Genomic DNA, 20,565 nt, shown 5'->3' on the forward strand with positions numbered 1-20,565 from the left:
AGAGGTTGCACCATTTATTTGTCCTCAGTAGCATCGAGCATAGGAGACCCCAGATCCCAAGAAAGGTGCTCCTGATCCATGTTCTGATTATAATTATAGGAGAATACTGACTGACCAGGGGGGAAGAGCTGGTGTTATAAAACGTCACTAGAGCCAACCCAATGGTCAGGGGTCACTGCCACACCACGTAACCAGTCCTGTACTGCTGACACTGGAATTTCAGTCATGTGGACACACAGACTGACAGAGCAATTAACCTTGCTGAGGGTGGGGGGAAAGGCAAAAGAGAAAGCACATCACACCAGAAATAATCTGATTTGGCTCTGTACTGAGGACACCAGCTTTTGAAAAATAGATCACATTTTCATTTTGCAAGTCCTTGCTCTTATCTTCACTAGCCCAATTCATATTCTCACCCTACTGATGAGAAAACACATGCTGGTTTTGGTAGTGACAGGGTTAGTAGTTCCTCATGTGATGCTATGAGTTGGATTTGAGGTAAAAACAGTGTTGGTAACACAGAGATGATTTCACTATTGTTGAGCAGAGCTTACTGGTGTCCAGGCCTTTTCTGCTCCTCATACTGCCCTGCCAGTGAGCAGGATGGTGCTACAGAAAAACTGGGAAGGGACACAGCTGGGACAGCTGACCTCAATGGACCCAAGGGATGTTCTACACCATATGGCATCATGGTCAGCAGTAGAAGGTGGTGGAAGAAGAAAAAAGGGATGTTTGGAGTGATGGCATTTGTTCTTCTTGTTACACGTGATGAAGCCCTGCATTCCTGGAGATGGCAGAACACTCCCTGCCCATGGGACATAGTGCACTAATTTGTTGCTTAGCAGGGCAGCTTTTCTCTGTCTGGTGAACTGCCTTTACCTCAACCCATGTTTTCTCACTTTTGCCCTTCCAATTTCTCCCACTCTGGTGAGTGAGTGGCTGTGTGAGGCTGAGCTGCCAGCTGGGGATTGCCCACAACTCAATGTCACCACAAATCTCCCCACTTAGTGCCTTGCTGCAGCTACATCTTCCAGGAAGCAAAGACACTGGCCTTGCCTATCCTGGCTCACATATCTCAGCAAAGAAAGCCCAAGGGGACATTTGATTGTTGTCTGCCAGCATGCCACAGTAGAGGCAGGAAGGCAAAAATACAGAGGGGGAAAAGCAACATATCTGCTAAGGGCAGCCTCAAGCCCTGCCTATGAAGCAGTTGTGAAGATACCCAGGCTGGAACTGAAAACAAATGTCCTCACAACTCCACAAAAACCACCAGAAAACACCCTCCATACAGGAGAAACAGAAAGCAGGCATTCAGCCTGCAGAGGAAGAAACTTGCTACCTCTACGAAAGGAATTGTGCAAGAGATGAAAAGGCAGAGAACTGGAAAGTGACTCAAGAAGTCTCACTGATCTGCTGCCAGGAAAGGCTCAGGCAGCAGCCCAGAGAACAGGGAGCTCCCTCCCCTAGGTAGCTTCTGCTAGAACTTACAGCTTCTAAGCAGGAAGAGAAGAAGAAATTTATCTCAAAAGCTTTTTTTTTTGATATTGGGATCCATAAATCTTGAAAAGGGCGTATTTTAAGCTCTGCATCTCAAACCATTACTAAATAAATTAAAAAAATAAATAAATAAATAGAAATTAATAACAACAGCGATAAAACAGTAGTAACAGAAGTAAAGTGAAGTGGTGCTCTTAGAGAGATAAAAGAAATATTTTCTTTTAAAAAGGTGTAATTTTTCTCCTATATATGCTCATCTACAAGCCTTGGTATTATTTTGGTACCTCAAAAAAAAGGACCCTGGGCTTCCAAGAATTCATTGCTCTGTCTTCAAACACCTTAATGTTAGGATAGGACAAACAGAGCTGTCTTCAGGAGGGTCCATTTCCCAGCACTGACTAGGGAGAAGTGCTAGAGAATTGAAGCTAACAGTCCATGACACAGAAGAAAATCAAGTGGACAGACCCAGACACAGTTTGCCCTGTCAGAAAGGGCTATTAGAAAACCTAGTAAGAAAGATAATAAAAAGTACTTCACTGGCAGTTAAAGTGTGAGATTCTTAGCTCCTAGCTAAACTATTATACTTAGTAACCCGTCTTCAAGTGAATTACAACTCACTTAATTTCTTTAAACTTCAGAGGAGTGCTAATTCCCAAATTCATGGGTGAACCACATTAACTAATAGCTCATAAATCATCATAATTATTTCCAAAGTTGCTCTCCTCTGTAGCCCTTAAACCAGAAGATGTCATTTTTATTTTAGCCAAATACTCTTCGCCAGTGTTCTCAAACCACCCAGGAGTGGAGCTGTGACTCACCCACAGTGCTGAGCCTGTGGCTGCTTTCACCTGGCTGCTCTGGTCTTGTGGGGGGCTTGCAGTGCTGAGTGAGCCAAGGAATCTCTAGGAACATTACACACACAGTGCTCAGCCCTTCTGGCCAACTCTGCAAGTGGCAGTTGAATTATTTTGTCTATGGGTTTCTTGTTTTGCTTTGAAACATAATGTTCAGACAAAGACTTTCCTGGGCTTTGCAAACAGAGGGAAAGGTAAAGGGGTGGTAAGATAAAGTTTTGGCTTGCCAAATGAAATTATGGTCCTGTCGAAAAACAAGCAAGTTTGACAAATGGGAACCCAATGACTTCATAAAAACATCTTAGTTTCCTTCAGTAGATTAAAGGCAGTTCATAAATGAACTCTGAAAAACAGTAAAATTAGAGAAAGGCAATGTAAATATCAGGGCATGTTCTAAAGAAATAAGTGAGCTGTGTTCAAGGCAACATGGAAGCACTCAGACCAGCACCAACATTTATTGAGGACTCTGCCCATTTCCCCTTTGATACTCAGGCGTTATTTTTCCTGTACGTTGATGTAAACTTTGAAGTTTTGCACAAGATCTTGAAAGAAATGCAGAGTGTAACCAGCTGCTACATGTGATTCTCTAGCTAGTGGCTGCCATGTATATTACATATAGAAATCATACAAGAGAATAGGTTGAGCAATGTGAACTGCCAGCAGGGAAAGTCTTTGAAAATTTATACAAGATAAAAGCATCTGCAGTCTCAACACTAGCACACTGTAGTCCAGCACAGTGATAAAAAACAGCATCCACTGGAACAGCTGGAGTCCACTGAATGGGAGCAAAGCCAGCATTTGAATACAAGTAGCTCTGACTATGCTCAAGTTGTCTGAGATACACTTTCACATCCACAAAAACCCTCTTGCAACAGCTAGTCCACTGGAGGAGCCATCTTTTTGAGAAGGGTTAGACTCTTCAAGGCAAGGGAAGGAATAAAAGGCAACACAACAAAACTGCTTGGCCTGTATGGGCTCCACTTGGCATACAGCTGTAAGCAAAGACTGTATCCTGTCTCCTTCTCCCAGGGCATTCCTGAGTGCACAAGGAGTGCTGCCAGCTTGGGCAGTGCCCATGGTCAGCCTGGGCACTCACAGCAGCCCCAGGCTGAGTGAGCATCCCTGTCTGTACCATGTCTGAGCCATGGGAAGTGGCCAAAACACCTCCTTCATCCCAGAAACCACCAGTGACATGGATACAGCTAAATTAAATGCAACTTCTCTCTCGTGAAATGGAGTGGAATTGTGTTGAACTCGATGAACTTAGCAGGCATTAAACTACACACACATAAAGGGACCACCTGAACCTGCTCCTTGCAAAAATGGAAACATTGCAGGGATGTGAGACAGCAGATGAGCCCTTAAATGTGGTGACATGAACTGAAAGTGACCAATCACAACTTCAACATGGAAATACAGCGAGGGTGGTATATAAAACAAAACAAACAAAAAATACTTGCATACGTTACTGCATTCCTGGTGAGTGTTTGGTGAATGCAATGCAAAAGCAGTTTATCAAAATATAATAAAAATTGCTAGTGGAATAACACTGGTTTACATATCTAACTTCTCTCCTTGCTTTCAGACCATTTTAAACACTCATCCTGAACTATCTCATAGAGGAGAAAGAGAGGAATTCTTCAATATTGTACTTAAAATCATGCACAAAAATTTATAGCATTATGATCTAAAGTAAATGTCATTTTTACATCTAAATTACAAAACCACAGCATAATCATTGAAAATGAAAATTTTTTTATAACTGATGAGTAGAAATAGTACTTCAACCAATTGTAATCCACAACTGCTGCATTTTGCAGCTAAAAAATCAGCAGACTTCAATACAGTCAAACTGAATTGTGTGGAGAGGACAAAAACACCTTCCTATGTGAGCTCTACCTGTGCACAGGCTGCACTGTTAAATACTGGAACACAGTCAAGAAAGTCTGACTACCACTGAGTAGCACCAACCTAGCAACTGACACTACAAAAACACAAAAAAATTGGAAAATTTGGAGAGAAAGAGCAAAAAGATTCCTAAGGGCTGAAGAACTGGATCCATAATGGGAGATCAATAGTTGACTATATACCATATTAAATAAAAATATCACATTAATGTTTCAAAGCAATGTCCTGAAGTAATCAAAACACCTCATAAAAATAATTAGTTCATGCAAACCAGTAACTGCTACAAGGAATGGAAAAAGGGTCTGAAGTTAATGGATGTTCTTTAAAAACAAAAGCTTGCCCTCCATATTTTCTCCTTGTATCCTCAATGAGGGCAGAAAAAGATGGACTTCACATATCCCAGGACATAAGAGGAAAAAGCAGAAGAGGGAGCTAATTTTCTGAGAACAAAACTGTGCATCTATAGAATAATAAAATAGTAACTTTTTTGTCCAAAAAGTTTGTTATCCAAAATCTTCTATCCACCTGTGGGAAAGTGTTAGAAGGCAAGAAGATGCCCTCCAAGAGTTTCTGGGCTATAAACAGGATTGGTGACTAGAATTATTCAGACTCTAAATTTTATTTTGTTTTAAAATGGGAAACTACCCACAGATACAATAATTTGCATATCCTAAAGAAAAAATACGAATTTTTCTTACACTGTTGATTCTATTGGGATTCATCTCCATAGCTCATGATATAAGAACTATATCTGGGAAAATCTGATTTACAAAAAATAACATGCCAAATGATGCTGCACACTCTCAGTAAAGGTCATTAAAATCACCAAGTCAGCCTTTCTAATTTCTGTATTTTTAGACTTTTTGGTCAAGCAAAATAGGATGCTGGAGAATGCATCATCACACATACCTGATTGTAACAGTGAAGTATTTGATCATGTCCATTAAGACAAAGCCAAATCTCCTTCCTGTCAGCAGATTTGAAGATTTCTAAATGGCTAAGGATGCTTGTTTCCTATGAGTTTAAAGTAGTTTATCCATCATCACTCAAGGTTCTCACTGTATTTTTTGGATAAAAACATATTTTAAAAGCCTATAAAGAAACAATGACCTTCCAGCTTGTGATATCATTTGCCTCTTTTGGCAGGGTCATTTTGAACTGAACAAAATCAGCTGTTGCTTTCTTTTCAGACCTTTCCTATCATCTATGGCAATTCCTTCCATATAACTCATGAGTGTAATGTCTGCAACTCCATCTCATCAAGTACCTCTTCTGCCTGCTCCTGAACACAAGGGCAACTTTCTGGTTACTGCAGGGTCAGGTTTAAGGGCTAGATCTTAAATCTGATTAAACAAGTTTTGCTGAAGATCAATCCAACAGGGAGTTCTGTTAAATATTCATTGTGAAAAGCCTCAATTTATCTGTTTTTCCCAGTGTCCATCCCTTCCAGGTCCACCTTCTTTGAGGAATGGTAAGAAGTCAGTACCCCAGAGGTTTTGTGTAAGAACTCCCAAACTAAACATTAATTTCTGATGTAATGATACATCTGGTAGGTAAGGTAAAAAGTAAGGTCTGAAGTTACCTAGGCTGGACAAAGACCATGCAATACCAAGTTTCATTTGAAAAATAAAAATCTGAGTGAAAAAAAAAAAAAAAATCATGCATTCAATAAATAATTAGCATATCAATATTTTAGGCAGCCAGCCAGCTGGCCCCAGCATATGTTGATGACCACTTTTAGCAAGTACACAATGGTTTCAAGAAATGCTATTTTGAGAGCAAACCTTCCTCAAGAAAATATCATGACCAGATGCTTAAAAGAAATTTTAAATCCTTTTAGACATGAAGAAAAAGTAAGGGCTTGGAGAAATAAAAAAAAATTAAAAAAAAAAAAAAAGGAAAAAAAAAAAAAGAAAAAGAAATCAGGACAGACAGGAATTAGAGAAACTCTTAAAGCAAAGAGTTCAACATGATTTGTATTCTCACCATTGTGGGGCCCTGTCTCCTGGACAGTTATAGCATCAAATGGACCTGTATGAAATAAAAATCCAGTGTAGTTTTAAGATGAAGCAGAGAAAAACACCCATGGAAAGCACTTCCAGAGTAGTTTATATCTACTCTGGTAACACTACTTAGGAAATGTTATGGCTGGAAGAATGAAGAAAGTTTACATGGTTGCAGTTCCCAGGCTTTGCAAATGCCAGCTGATCAGCAAAATGCAGTAGTCACAGAATCTGCATCTAATTGGAAAAAATCAGAAAAAAACATTCAGAGATGCAACTGGGGATCCAGCCCAGCACTACTTTCAAAAGCAGATTCATAGGAAGTGCAGGTGCCTCAAAATCCTGATCAGAAAAGGAAAATGACTGAGATAAAGCCCACATGACTTATCTGTGCCATGGGAATTGTCTCCATTTCCAACCACCAGAAGACTGCTACAACAAAATGGAGCTTCTCTACACACCTCAGAAAGAGGCAGAACGCATTATTTTTACATATTATTTCTTTGACCTCCAACAATGGGCACAGTGAATCCTATTGTGAGTTCTACTATGCTGAAAGAAGGAAAACAGGTTCTGGCTAACTTCTCCTGTTCAGGGACTGGTTTTGAGCATGCTCTACCTAGCAGGAATTGGGAACCATTCCCCACAATGATAACATAATTCAGTCAGGATTAGGAAGGCCAGAAGGAGGCATCACAAAAACAAGAGTGTGCAGAACAATTTCAGCAAGGTTGTCTAGAAGAAAAATGTTCTATAGTTTGACATACACTCCTAGTATTTTTATGCACTCTAAAGCATATCTGTTGTGCATTCACTGATGAACAGGATTGAATTATTTGTATATGGTACATTCAAGCAAAAATCAAAATTACATTTATCACTTTGGTGATAAGATTTCTTGATCAATGAATGTGGAAAAGAGCTGCTATAAACAGGCATTTATCATCAGACTGGAAATTATTATCATTAAGTGCCATGAATACTGCTGAGCTAATGCTCAATAAAATTCTTCAAAGTACATAAAGGAGTATCTTCTAAAGAATGACTGTAGGTGAAAATTTCAAGACTGGGTTATTTGACAACAAGCAGAGAAATTGTCTGCTTTTGTTTAAGAAGGAATATCAGAGAGAGAGAGAAGGAACTGGGGAAATGTATGAAAGAGGTTAGTGGCGGGAGGAGAACAGAAATGGCACAGGAAGAAGGGGAGATAAAGTCACTTAAATGGAAATAACATTTTCATTTGTTACAGAAATAACAGCTTCCATCAATTAATTATTTCATTCATTAAATAGGCAGCCCATTTATTTTACTTCTTACCAGTTGATTAAAGAGTTATCATTTGCAGGACCTTTAACAAGATAGTCTCATACATAAATGGAATAATTTTTAATTGTATTTTGCAAGACATATTTGGTTTTTATTATTTCTTCCAATTAAAATAATATAATTTCTCTCTTGGAGTAGTAATGCAACAAATCACCATAAAATATTCAAACTAGCTATGTAAATATATATTTTTTTAATCTGACTTGAAAATGTATTTTTTCGAGTGTTTTACTAAAAAAACATCACAAAGAAATTACTGTATTGGACTGATATTTCACCTTATGGAAAATATGGAAGTGATAACAAGACTCAGAAAAATTTGTTCTGCACAAAATCTTTCTCCACTCCTGACATGAATTTATTATTCATTCTCCACCACCTCTCCTTATCTGATGACACAGCTTACAGACTGAATGCAGTTTAAGATGTTGTTTGAAGGTGCTGGCAAGTCTTCTATGATAATTTCCAGTCTCCACAAAAAGAAAAGTCAGTCAATTAGTCCATTCTTACACCTACAGAGAACATCTCACTGGATCAGTTAGAAAGCAAAAAAATCAACACCAGAGTTATGTCACCACGAATGAACACAGGAATCACTGTGCACACCCTTCAAGGATTTTATTATAATAATTTACAGTGCTCTAACCATTAGTTACAATCTCTAACCATTAGTAGAACACACAGACAGCAGGAGCCTGAAGTAGCCTGTCTCTTCTGTCCTTGGAAAAGGTGAGAAGCAGAAGCAGGAAGAGCCCAGACCTTTCCTGAGCTTTTTCTCCCAGGGTTACACTCACCTTTGGCTGTACCTTCAGACAGATTAAGGATTTGTTTCAGGGTACTGAAGTTTTCGTATGTTCAGTCCACTGGGGATCTCAGCACACACCACCTGTGGATCTCTACATGTTGCACCACTGTTATCAGTCTAGTGAGGCAACTTTGCAGGATCTCAGGTGTGACTGGGTTGGATCTTCTCCATTCTACCTCCAGGGCACTGCCTTCTGCTATTCTCAATTAAAAAAAAAAATTTGAAAGTGTTCTTCGGGCTAGTAGTTGCACACACACACACTAAAAAAGAAATAAAATCTAAACCTCTCCATCTCTAGCCCTGGACATCTCTTAGGCACCATTTGTCTGCACAGCTTTTTGTGGAGTCACAGAGAAAAGGAATTAATTTCTGAGGCAGATAGCATCTCCAATTGCTCATTGCTGTGCTAGCCAGCTGGGCTAATCCACACTCACAGGAAGATTGCCTCACGTTGCTTGAGGACAGGGAGCGAGGTTATGTCACCTCACAGCTGGAGCAAGAGACAAAACAAGGCAGGTGCCTTTGCACTGATGCAGACCAGGCGCATTCCCAGCTGCTGAGAGAGCTGAGGACCCTGTCTTTCAGCAAAACTAATTAAAAGAGGAGTTAGAGCTAGGCACAGCAGTTCCCAAATGCCCCAGCTATTCCCAAAGCAGCTGCCCATTTAGGTCCTTAATTTTATGGCAAAACACTTCCAAAAGGTTAGCTCAGCTTTCATGCCATTAGTTTATCCTTCACAGTACTGCTTTTGGCCCATCAGAGTATTTACAGTTCATTTTTCACCTCAAGCCAAAGTCTAGCTTTTGACTAGCATAAAAAAATCCCAATGAAACACTTCAAAAGTCATTTAAATATGTGTAAGACAACTGCCAGCCTGCATGCAAAGCTCCCCCAACTTCTAAAAAGATTCAGCATCAATGATTAAACCTGTGAGAATATATCCATCTATGCAAGTAGAGTCACACTGTTTCAGTTTTTATGAAATTTGCAGTAAGAAAGAAGAAATGCCATGGATGGTTCATCTAAACAGCTGAAATGCTGCTAAGGAAAGAAATTACACTGGGATTAATAATTTCAAATACATGTGCAGCATTTGAGAGCAGAAGGACAGTATAAAAATAGATCAATAGATTTTGACAGGTTCTCATTTGTTCACACCATTCCAAGTCACGTTGTCTGAACTGGAAAGGTGAATCAGAAAAATTGAGTTATGCACAAACTGTGCAGAAATCTTCTCATTTGCAGAAAGCTAGAAAAACGTTTGTGCACAAATTAAGAGCCAAGTTCAGCAAAAACAATGGTAATTTGCACACACAAAATCTAACAGCTCACAATTCAAGCCTTAAAAAACAAGAATAAAGTTTACAACCCAGAGGATTAGAAATTCTTCCTTGTTTTGCTTGGGTTTTCAGGTTGTGTGAGTCTTCAATTAAATGAATTTTCAAATAAAGTTTTTGCTGCAAAACCTTAAAAACAGCAAGTCATAAGAAAATTCCACACATTCAAAACACAGATATTTGTAACATTAAGATCACGTTGGTTCTTGTCAAGGGAGAAATATTTTTTCAAAATGAAGCAGTCTTAAGAAATTCCATAATTTAGTTATAAAGATGTTTGATCACTCCCTGGCAATGAATTTCTGAGTTAAAAAGTTACAAAGGATATCTTCATTTTTTTCCATGTTTAATTGGAGTAAACTACTGATCTCTGCACGTCCTCAACCAGCAATATCCCTGTCACAGTGAACAGCCCAACAATACTGCATAATCCCCCCTGTAAACAATTCTTTTGGGGTGTATTTTCCATGGCTCTTAGTTGTGGAACACAAGGAATACAGACAAGTCTAAACAGTTGTCACACATGGTTATCAGAGGAAAGTTAATTGGCTTCAGGTTTAAAATGTGCTCCTCCTCTTCTTCAAAGGCACAAATGTGAAGCTACCTGCTGCTGTGGCAGCTGTCAGGAAAAGCAAAAACCTGTCCCTTCCATTAAATACAAACATGGATCTCAGTGATGCCATTGCTGTTTACATGCTACTGGCAGGCAGAGCTTACATGCTCTATGTGAGTATTTAAAACTGAGATAGACCCACAAGGTTTATTTTACCATCCACTTCCAATCAATACCAGAATTCTGGAGGAAAATCCTGGTGCTGCTTTTTCACTCTAATAAAGTGGTTATATCTGTAGCAAGACAAACTCAAAAGTTAAAATAATACCAGTGGAAAGAAAGACTAAGTGGCTCTGTTGGGGTAAGGGCAAAGACTCTGCTGTCTAACCAGTTTTCTACCCAGGGAGGAATGCACATATCCACACCATGAGCTGTGTCCAGGAGAACACTGAAATGGTGGTGAAGGCAGTTAAATCCAACCCAGTGATGATCAGGACAAAGGGATCAAGTGCAATCTATGAAGTTTGTGCACAGCACTAATTGGGTAGGAGTGCTGATCTACTGGAAGGTAAGGAGGGGCTCTGCAGAGGGATCTGGGCAGGCTGGAACAATGGGCTGAGGCCAATTGCATGAGACTCAACAAAGCCAAGTGCCAAGTCCTGCCTTTGGGTTACAGCCATCCCTTGAAGTGCTACAGGCTGGAAAGCTGCCTGGCAGAAAAGGACCTGGGGGGCTGGTCAGTGGCTGAACAGGAGCAGCTGTGCCCGGGGCCAGGAAGGCCAATGGATTCCTGGCTGGGTCAGTAACAGTGTGGCCAGCAGGAGCAGGGCAGTGACTGTCCCTGTGCTGGGCACAGGGGAGGGCACACCTGAGAGCTGTGCCCAGTGCTGGCCCCTCACTGCAAGAAGGACACTGAGGGGCTGCAGCGTGTTCAGAGAAGGGCAGTGGGGCTGGGAAGGGTCTGGAGCACAAGTGCTGTGAGGAGTGTGAGGGAGCTGGGGCTGTTGAGGCTGGAGAAGAGGCAGCTCAGGGGCACCGCCCTGCTCTGCAGCTGCCTGCAGGAGGGGGTACCCCGGGGGGGGTCAGCCTCTTCTCCCACACAACCATGACAGGATGAGAGCACATGGTCTCAAGTTGCATCAGGACTGGTTTAGATTAGATATCAAAATTCTTTTTTTTTTTTTTTCATGGAAAGAGCTGTAAAGCATTGGAACAGATTGCCGAGGGAGATGGCAGAGTCACCATCCCTGGAAGCGTTCAAAAAATGTGGATATGGCACCTGAGGACATGGTTTAGTGGTGAACATGGTGGTGGGGCTCTGTTGATTGTTGGATTTGATGACCTCGATGGTCTTTTCCAACCTTAATGATTCCATGGTTCTAAGATTCTTTGAGTGCTTCCTACCATAAGTAGTTCCCATGAGAGTGATGAGTGTCCTGTGAAAACCACCAAGCTTGAAGGACTGTAGGCTGCATGCAGAAATCACAGAGGCAATCTTAAGACAAAGCCCTTCTTACCATCATTCAGACAGAAATCATACCAGGATTTTAAATCACAACACAGATTCAAAGTTAAAATTTCAGAATAGATGCAAGGCAGTGAATACAGTAGCATTGAATGCCTACCCAGGAATGCTTGTGAATAAAGGAAAAAGACAACTTGCATTAATATTTTTAACGATGAAAGACAAAACAATCTCCTGAGTAACTTTAGTTTTATTCTGTCCATCAACAACACCAGCAGCTTGGACTTGACCTCATTCTTGACCCAGGGTCTCAAAACACTTTAAAAGGGGTACCTGTGACTGCACCCTACTCAACAGGAGCAGGGATACGGAGATGACAAGGACCCACCCTGTGGCATGTCCTTGAAGCAGCACAACCCTCCTCAGCTTGAAGGGTTTCTCCCCTTCGATTTTTTGGTAGGACAAGACACTACAAGACTTGCCTACAAATAGAAGAAGCCTATGATGCCTGCATACACTTAATTGTATTTCTGCAGGCTATAAAAGCCTTGCTCTTCGCATTTTAACAAACTACCAGATAGTCATGCCTGAAGAGGAATTCCCTGTTAGGGAAAAAACCCCATTCATCCAACTTCAGTAGCAAATGCAAATAGCTAATTAACCTTATCTCCATTACACTGTCCTGACTTTGCAATACATCTGGCACGGAAACAAGTTTTTTGGTTTTTTTTTTTTTTTTGCCTTGTCCAAATCTTCTCACATATGTACAGAGCTTACACTCAGCAGGCTCTGAAGCAAATCTGCCCAGCAAAGATTTAGCATGCATGTATGGATATACCCTCTGACCTGCACTCTAAATGCACACCTCCTCATGCCATTCCATCATCACTTTATTGGGGAAGAGACAAATTGCCAGACACATGCAGGAAGCTGTATTTAACTATCTAGTCACAAATAAAGCTATATTTGTGTATTAGGAGAGACAAGTAAACAAAGTAGTCAGATCCAGCTCATGTACACATTATCAATCCAAGGTAAATAAATACACTGTTTCACCCACCAGTTCTTTTTACCCTTAAAAGACATATGTGCTCAAACTATGAGATTCAGCATTTCACCTTTTCATGGTCTATTTTAAATACAACACTTTTTCCTTGGCCAAGGCTGGCAAGGATAGGGGAAAGCAAACTGGACAAAAGGTCAGATTATAGTGAAATTGAAATACTTATCAGAACAGCTATTTCTGCCAAGGAAGATAATCACAAAGGTAGTGTCTCCTTTGATCCTTAATTGACCTGTGTGTTTTTAATTGAGAAGCAGGGGGATTAACCTAGAGCTAATTACAGTCTTCATCTTACAAACCTGTAAGTGCATAATTTTATTCACATTACTATGCCTTAGTGAAGTTATGCATGAACAAATACATTTGTAGCTTCAGGGAATAGGTCTTGAATAGCTTAACCTTTTAAAAACTTTTAAGTGGCTACTTTATAAATATGTCTTATATACAATCTATTTTGCATTTTAAGTTTTAGTTTTTTAATTTTAATTAAATTTAATTTTAAGTTTTTTAATTTTTCTGAACACCAAAGAATAATTCTTTTTGTGTCAGCAAAACAGCTACAGTTACTTTTGTGTTAAGGAAATAAGTGGTGGCTTTAAAGAACTAACATTTTTGATTATGTGCTTTTATTCATCCTGGTCTGTGAAACTGGAATATTTTGCTTAATGGCATCACAGAGTAGAGGTTTGTAGCAAAGCATTTTGACTTCAGCACTGAATTAATTTTAATGTGTAACAGTTTCAGGGGAAGAAATTTCCTCAGACCTGTGGCATTCAGGTCCCTGCATACTACAATTCATTCACTATTAGAAAAGCTTTCTGGAACACATGAGGGGTGAACCTGGTGCTCTCCCCATGCTCACATTGCTGCTCCAATCTCTTCATTACATTCAGAGTTTGCAAACTCTGTGGACCTGTATCTGCAGTCCTGCAAGCTGCCACAGATGCCTCCAAAATACCAATTATGTAAGGCTCACAAAGTGACAGTGGCTTCCATGGAAATGCCCTCCCTGCTGGCCATTGTAGCACCAGACCTGCTCTGCATCCCGACTCCAACAGAAAGCAGCTCCTTCAGCTGCTTTCCCAAGGCAATGTTTAGACTCTCTTATCTGTGGATAAACACGCCTGCCAGACCCTCTCCAGTAAGTTTTGAGTCTATTGGCCAATTATAACCAAATCTGACACAGGCTTGGAGGCCTAAGGGATGTCCACTGTGACAAGCACAGAAAAGCAGCTGGGCTGAGCACAGTGAGTGATCCTGTGAGAGAAAGCAGCAAACTGGGGACCCCAGCTTGAGAAACAATGCCAGAGGAAAGAGGCTCCTTTGGGTTTGGCTGCTTGTCACAATCCTGCAACACAGTCTGTGCATGGCAGCAGTAAAAACACACTGCCTGCCTCACCAGAGACACAGACACACTGTCCTCTCTGTGCACTCTGTGTAAGCACCCACACCTGGGTGTGTGTGCACACTCTGGCATGGGATGATCATAAAGAATAATTGATCACTTAGGATTTTTCTTTTTTTTTTTTTTTTTACAGCTTGATGAGGTGTTGACATTTTAAGAAGAGAAAAGTAAACTTGGTAATGTGATGCATGAAAAAATTGGTATAATGTAATCAAGCACTACATTATTAGGTATTTCAGTTACCTCAGAATAATTTCCTTATTACAAAAGAGTCCAGCACTTATAGATGCTGTAATAGATAAATATTTTCTCCTTTAAGGCACTCAAAAGAACAAGGTTGTTGATATATAGCACAATGCAATTCACAGATATCATCAGAATGTTACAATTTCAAGACTTTTTCAAAACTTATCCTGTAACACCCATTACATTTTTGCTACCTCAATCAAATATAAAACAGCAAGAGCAAAGAGCTTACCAGAACCAAACCCAATCTGAAATGTGCACTAGGGAAAAAAACTGGCTTGACATGTGTGAACCTTAGACTAAACTGCAGTGTTTTCAAATCAGTTTCCTACAAATTTTCCCTATGAGCAGCAGGATTCTCTGTTGGTTTGAGACAATTTAAAAATGGTTCATATCTTCTGAAAAGGAACAAAAATCTGAATGGTAAAAAGTCTAAGAGATATTTCATAGCTTGCTGTACAGGGTACAACCATTAAACCCTACTAATTTGTTTCTGTTCTATATTTGCAGTATTTACAGTGTAAAGATCAGCCCATTTTGGCACTTATGAGTCACATTCTAATATATCTCTAAATCCTCAGTGACTTCATAAGTTTAGAGGAATGACAACTAAGATAACCATGTTAGTTTATATAGTATTCTATCCTTGTAATTACCCTAAGATTGGTAGAAAAAACTTGTTACAAGTTTTAGAGACTTTTCTGGCTTGGCCCATATTCTGTTTGAAGGCTGTAAATGACTTAGAATGGCTGTTGCTGGCAGCAGCACAGGCTGGAGCCAGAGGCAGCCCTTCACTCTCCCCAGCACACTGCATCAAGTATCACATTTGTAAGACAAAGCAAAGCAGCCCCTTCCCCACAGGATTTACAGTCTGGACAAGTGCTTTGTAGTCAGCATCAAGCAATCAGTGGTTATGACACAGAGCAGCTCATAAACCTTCTTCTAAAAAAAAAGTTCATCTTATTCCTTGGGAGTAGTAACACATCATTTCCCACCTGAGCATCAGACTTCCTCTCATTGTTTCCTTACACCTGGCAACAGATATTGTGTCTTACTTATTGAAGGTCTTGTTTTGTAGGAAATACACAGGGAAGAATGACAGAAACAGGCAAGAAAGCCTAGACTCTGGGAACAGCCTTTGTGAATCTGTCAGTTTACATCATCACAAATCAAAGCTCTTTCAAAGGGAGTTTCAAAACTTGAGGGCTCGATTCTGTCAAGAGGTGAATGCTCTGGTCTTGCTGCAGCAAAGGCACCCCCAGCACATGCATCACTTTAATTACACAAGTGCACCAATTAAAATGGACCCCCCTCATATCCTTAAAATCAAGCATGAGTTTAAGTGCCAACTTGAACCCAGAGCATTCAGTATACTAAGTCACAGGAAGGACTGCTATAAGTCAGGATTACACACACATAAGTACAAATACAGCTATCCCAAAGGCCTGAGGGGCTTTTTTTCCCTTATTGCACAAGTGTCAATCAAGGGCAGCTCAGCTGAAGCCAAGCAGGGCAGTAGGTTGTGGGAAGAGAGTCAAGGTCCTTAGGTTGTATTTACTGTGATGGATTCCTTATTTTGAAATAACTGCAAAACTCTTTCCTAACAATGCAAAATTTCAACACAAGAACCAGAGAATCTTCTTACAAGCACATTATGAATCCATCATATCACTCTAATAGTAAAATGCTGGTTGGGTTTTTGCTTGCTTTCAAAAACCTCTGAAAGAAACCCACTCCCTGCACATGCAGCCACTGCCAGTAAAAGAAAGGAGGAATACCTGGTGCTGTAAAGCCATGCTGGTCATCAAACAGAGGAGATTTTGTGCTCTGTAGCAATCACACAGCAGCCATTCTGACACACTAATGTGCACTGCTTCCACCAGTTACTCCCAGAGACTCTAGCTTTTAACATCCTCACTTTAACATGCCTGTCATTCAAAATAATCCATTCTCAGAAAATAAATGTCTCTGCTCATTTCCCTCCTCTTAAACTACACTTCAAGCCAAGTAGAAGACAACATTTTGGCCTGAAAAAGAGACAACAGAAAACACACTGGAAGTTTATAAAAGCATGAATAGGACAGAGAGGAACAGAGGCCAATTCTGCACTAACCCTCTGTAAAGACATAGGTACTATCAAAGGTTCAGAACAAAAATACTATGGGGTTTGACACAGTGTAAAGTAAAAGCTATGAACTTCCTTCTCACAGCACATTGTTAAAAGTTTACACAGGGTCAAGGAGCACTCAGAGCAGTTCATAGTAAGGGAAAATCAGTGAGTGCCATAAAGACACAAACTCTCCCTTAGAAAGCATCCAAGCTGCAAATCATTGCATGCGGAGAGAGCCTTCTGGAGAACTATCCTTACACGCCTATCTTGTTTTTACTCCCCCTCAGGCACTGCTTTTTGCACTGCCAGATCCAGGACGCTTAGACAGACCTCTGGTTTTATCTACAAGAGACTCCTAAGCAGTGACACTTCCTGTAATTTGCATTCAGCAGGTCCTTAAATCGAGTGGTTTAACGCTATGCTTCTGAGCAACATCACCGAAGACATCGACTGCCGGTAAATCAGAGTTCACGTCAGTCCATCGCCAGCGACAAAGTCTGTGAGTTAACAACACCGAGAAATTCCCGCTTCCCAAAGATTCACAGGGCCCTCCGCGGTCCTCATTTACAAAACAAGATGTACCTTGACAAATCGGCGCTTTGATTTAAAAGCTCATTTTCGGGAGCGCTGCAGACCGCCGGCTTCTGACGCGTAACGAGATCGTATCCAGCCAGGGGCAGCGAGTGCCCGAGGGGAGCAGGTCCGGCGGGCTCGGGCTGCGGCCACCCGCTGGCTCTACACAGCTGCTCACCCCGGGACAAGCTGGGGCAGCCCGAGGCGAGCGCTCCGAGCCCCGCACGGGACGGGACGGGGCAGGGCTGGAAGGCTCCGGCACCTCCGGGGCGCTGCCCCCGCAGCATTCTGAGCCCCGCGGCTCGCAGGACCGGCAGGACCGGCACCCCCGGGACCCCCCTGCCCCCCGAGCCCCGCAGGTGCCCGCCCGTCCCTCCGCAGCATCCCCGCCCCGCACACCCGCTCCCGGCTGCGGCTCCTCACCGTGCTCAGCGCCTGCCGAGGCTCCGCGGGGCTGCTGCTCCTCACCGGGGCTGCCTCCTCCTCCTCCTCCTCACCGGGGCTGCCGCCGCTCCCAGCGCTGCTGCTGTTGCCGCCGCCGCCTCCTCCTCCTTCTCCTCGTCCTCCTCCTCCTCCTGTGCCGGGGCTGCAGCCGCTCTCGCCCCCTCCCGTCTCCCTCGCACACCCCCTTCCCGCCCGGCTGGCAGCCGCTCTGCTCGGGCTCGGGGTGCTCTGGGGCTTTCTCCCCTCCTCTCGCCCTCTCCAGCTCCCACTAGTGCTCGCACACCCGGCCAGCCGGACGAGGATTCGCCGCCTCCTCCTCCTCCTCCTCCCGCCCCCGCTCCGCCGGTCCTTGCCCGGGCCGGGGCTGCACGGGCGGGTTGCTCCTGCCCATCCATCACCAGCCGCCCCGGGACCCCCGCGCTCGGCTGGCGGGACGGGGAGATGTAAGAGAAGCCAAGCAATTTACTGCCAGGATTAAATTAACAATCGAGATAAAACGGACAGCGTGGGAACAGGCGATGGAAAGATGAATCGCCGATGCATTATAGCGTTTAGGGTGTCAGCAGCAGTTTATTACTAAGCGTAGGCAGCGCCACAGCCCCGATGTGGATACTCCTGCTGAAGTTGTGCTACATCCCACAGGCAGGCGAGTACCAGCCCGTGATACCTTACAGCCCTGGCTTTTTAACCTCTGCATTATCTTACTACTGCTTCCCTCTTTTCTATGCTCGATGAAAGGAAATAACAGATCAGCAGTTTAAGTTGTCGTATTAGAAGTTTATGACCACAATTTAGTCCATTACAACACGTTATGATGGGGAAAACTCAAATTTAAAATGGGAGCATTCAAGGGATGTCTACATCAGCAATTTAGTGTGCATTCAGGAGTCCACTTTAAAGCAGAGGTGGAATTCTCAGTGCACAGACTGAAAGCAGTAAGCCAAAAAATGCATCCTGAGAGTGTGCCTAATGCACAGTGAGGCCAGCAGGTATCCCATGCAAGAGGTGAGGTGGCAGCCAGAGCAAACACCTTGTTCTGAGCACCAGCAGTTCCACATGGCACATCTACTGAGCCACAGCTACTGACCAGCCAGGCAGGCATCAGCATAAACTCATTCAATTTCAGTTTCTCACACTCTAACATACTCTCACTGCTCAAGTGAGTTAGTGTTTAATGCTGCATTCACATACACAGGAGCTAGTCTATCCCCCTTTAACTCAGAATGTTTAATTTGCAGAATACTGCTTCAATATTCTGGGACAGTCACACAGAGGGGTAAACTATGTCCAACTGCATGTTTCTCTGTTCTTAGGCCTAAATCTATCCTCTCCCTGCTACTGTAGGCATGAACCCTTTTTTCCCCTTTACAACAACCTCAGTTAATTGTAGAGATTGGTGTGGTGGAAGTCTTACCAGCCAAGGCAAATTTGGAAATGCTGGAAAACGAGCAGAAAACTAGTTCCAGCAAGATTTCTGCACTGTGAAATCAGTGTATTCAAGTTGTCCTTGTGCACTTCATGCTCCACAATTTTTTTGGCCTGTATCCTAGCCACAGCTCATTATAACACAGGTATATTGTCTATTGTGAACCCAAGATTTCTCTCTCAGCAAAGATACTTCACTTTTCAATTGGTTTTCCTCTTCTATTTATCTCCTACACACAAAAAAAGAGAAGACCAGGGCAAATGGAAGTACTGGCTCTCCTGGAAAATAACTGAATATCTGCTGCTCCTGCACTGACAAGAAAAATTTAGAAAACAGAGAACTCAAAGAGCAAAGAAAAACACTCTCAGGAAGTAATAAAGAGAAAGATGAAAAAGGAAAGAAGACATAAAAATAAATAAGAAAGGAACAAAAGGAAGGTGTAACTGAATTTAAAGTGCCATAAAGTGAAACAGTTGGCAATGAGAAAGAGGCCTGATGGACACCTTTGCTTCACACTGACAAACAGACACTGAAAAATGTGGTTTCCTTTGAGGCACCAAAATAATTAACTCTTTACTGAGTATGTGAGAAACAAGGATTTGTGCTACAGCACTCCAATGCCAGCGTGCAGCAAAAAGAGGGAAGTTTTTTACCAATTTCCTTAACAACATACAGCAAACCTTCAAAAATGAATGCCCTTCTTGGCTATGATGAATCATCAGCATCAGAAAATATGCAGACCTGGACTGAGCTCTAATGAAGGCATCACAATTTCTCTCTTCTTCCCACAAGCTCCAGTTAATCTCTTCTAACTGGATCATTTCAGCCACCATTCTTTAACTCCTAATTATATCAGACCTGATTATAACAACACTTGAATGAAAATGCTCAAAATATCAGGCTCCCAGTGACATTACTAAAGAGGAGATGCAGTGTTGCCTGACAAGACACTGTTGAGACTGCTGGGTAATTGTCTAAATCTTCTGTCATTGCTAAGGTAAACACATGAAACCACAAAAATGTTTGAGCCTCCTAGCAAAGCTTTTGGCATGCTTTCACCTTCCTGACCCCTAAGTGTTGAGCACTCCTCTGCAGTTTCTTCTCATGCTACGTGTTGCCAGCAGAGGAGAATCCTCCCACCTCGCCTCCCAGCCACCCTAAACACATTCAAATAAACCATCCAGTGGAAAAACAAATATTGTGTGATCTCTTCACCTTTTGTCTATGTTTAGGAAAGACAACATAATCCTTTCTATTTCAGAAGCAAATTCTCTCCCGTGCTTTCCAAAACAGTAGTATTCTCTCAGCTTTGAGAAGAGCCTGGTGGCTTTGTGCTTTATTTGTTTCTTCTCCTTGGTAAACAGCTTCATGGAGTCTGTTTGTCATTCACTGGCCTTATGCATTTTACAAAGGGAAAAACACACACATGCAACCCATTTATTACCATTTTCCCAACTGTTGATCAAACGTTATGATTTTCCTACTGCTTCAAAGCTGGAAATTTCAGTAATACACTAAAAAAAAAAAAAAAAAAGAAAAAAAGGTATTAC

At 41.9% G+C, this 20,565-nt stretch overlaps 1 protein-coding gene across 4 annotated transcripts in view; it reads right to left on the reverse strand.

Moving 5' to 3' along the window:
• The window catches only part of BMPR1B (bone morphogenetic protein receptor type 1B), a 221,689-nt gene extending 204,049 nt beyond the window's left edge, over window positions 1-17,640 (reverse strand). For 2 of the 4 annotated variants that reach the window (XM_079307115.1, XM_079307111.1), the window contains exon 1: window positions 17,569-17,640. The gene's annotated coding sequence lies outside the window, so the exon portion shown is untranslated. The remainder of the gene's footprint in view (window positions 1-17,568) is intronic. The other 2 variants (XM_079307117.1, XM_079307114.1) reach the window with 2 other exon arrangements.
• Window positions 17,641-20,565: the final 2,925 nt, after the last annotated feature.

Source organism: Erithacus rubecula, assembly GCF_903797595.1.
Source record: "Erithacus rubecula genome assembly, chromosome: 5".
NCBI classification, from domain to species: Eukaryota; Metazoa; Chordata; class Aves; order Passeriformes; family Muscicapidae; genus Erithacus; species Erithacus rubecula.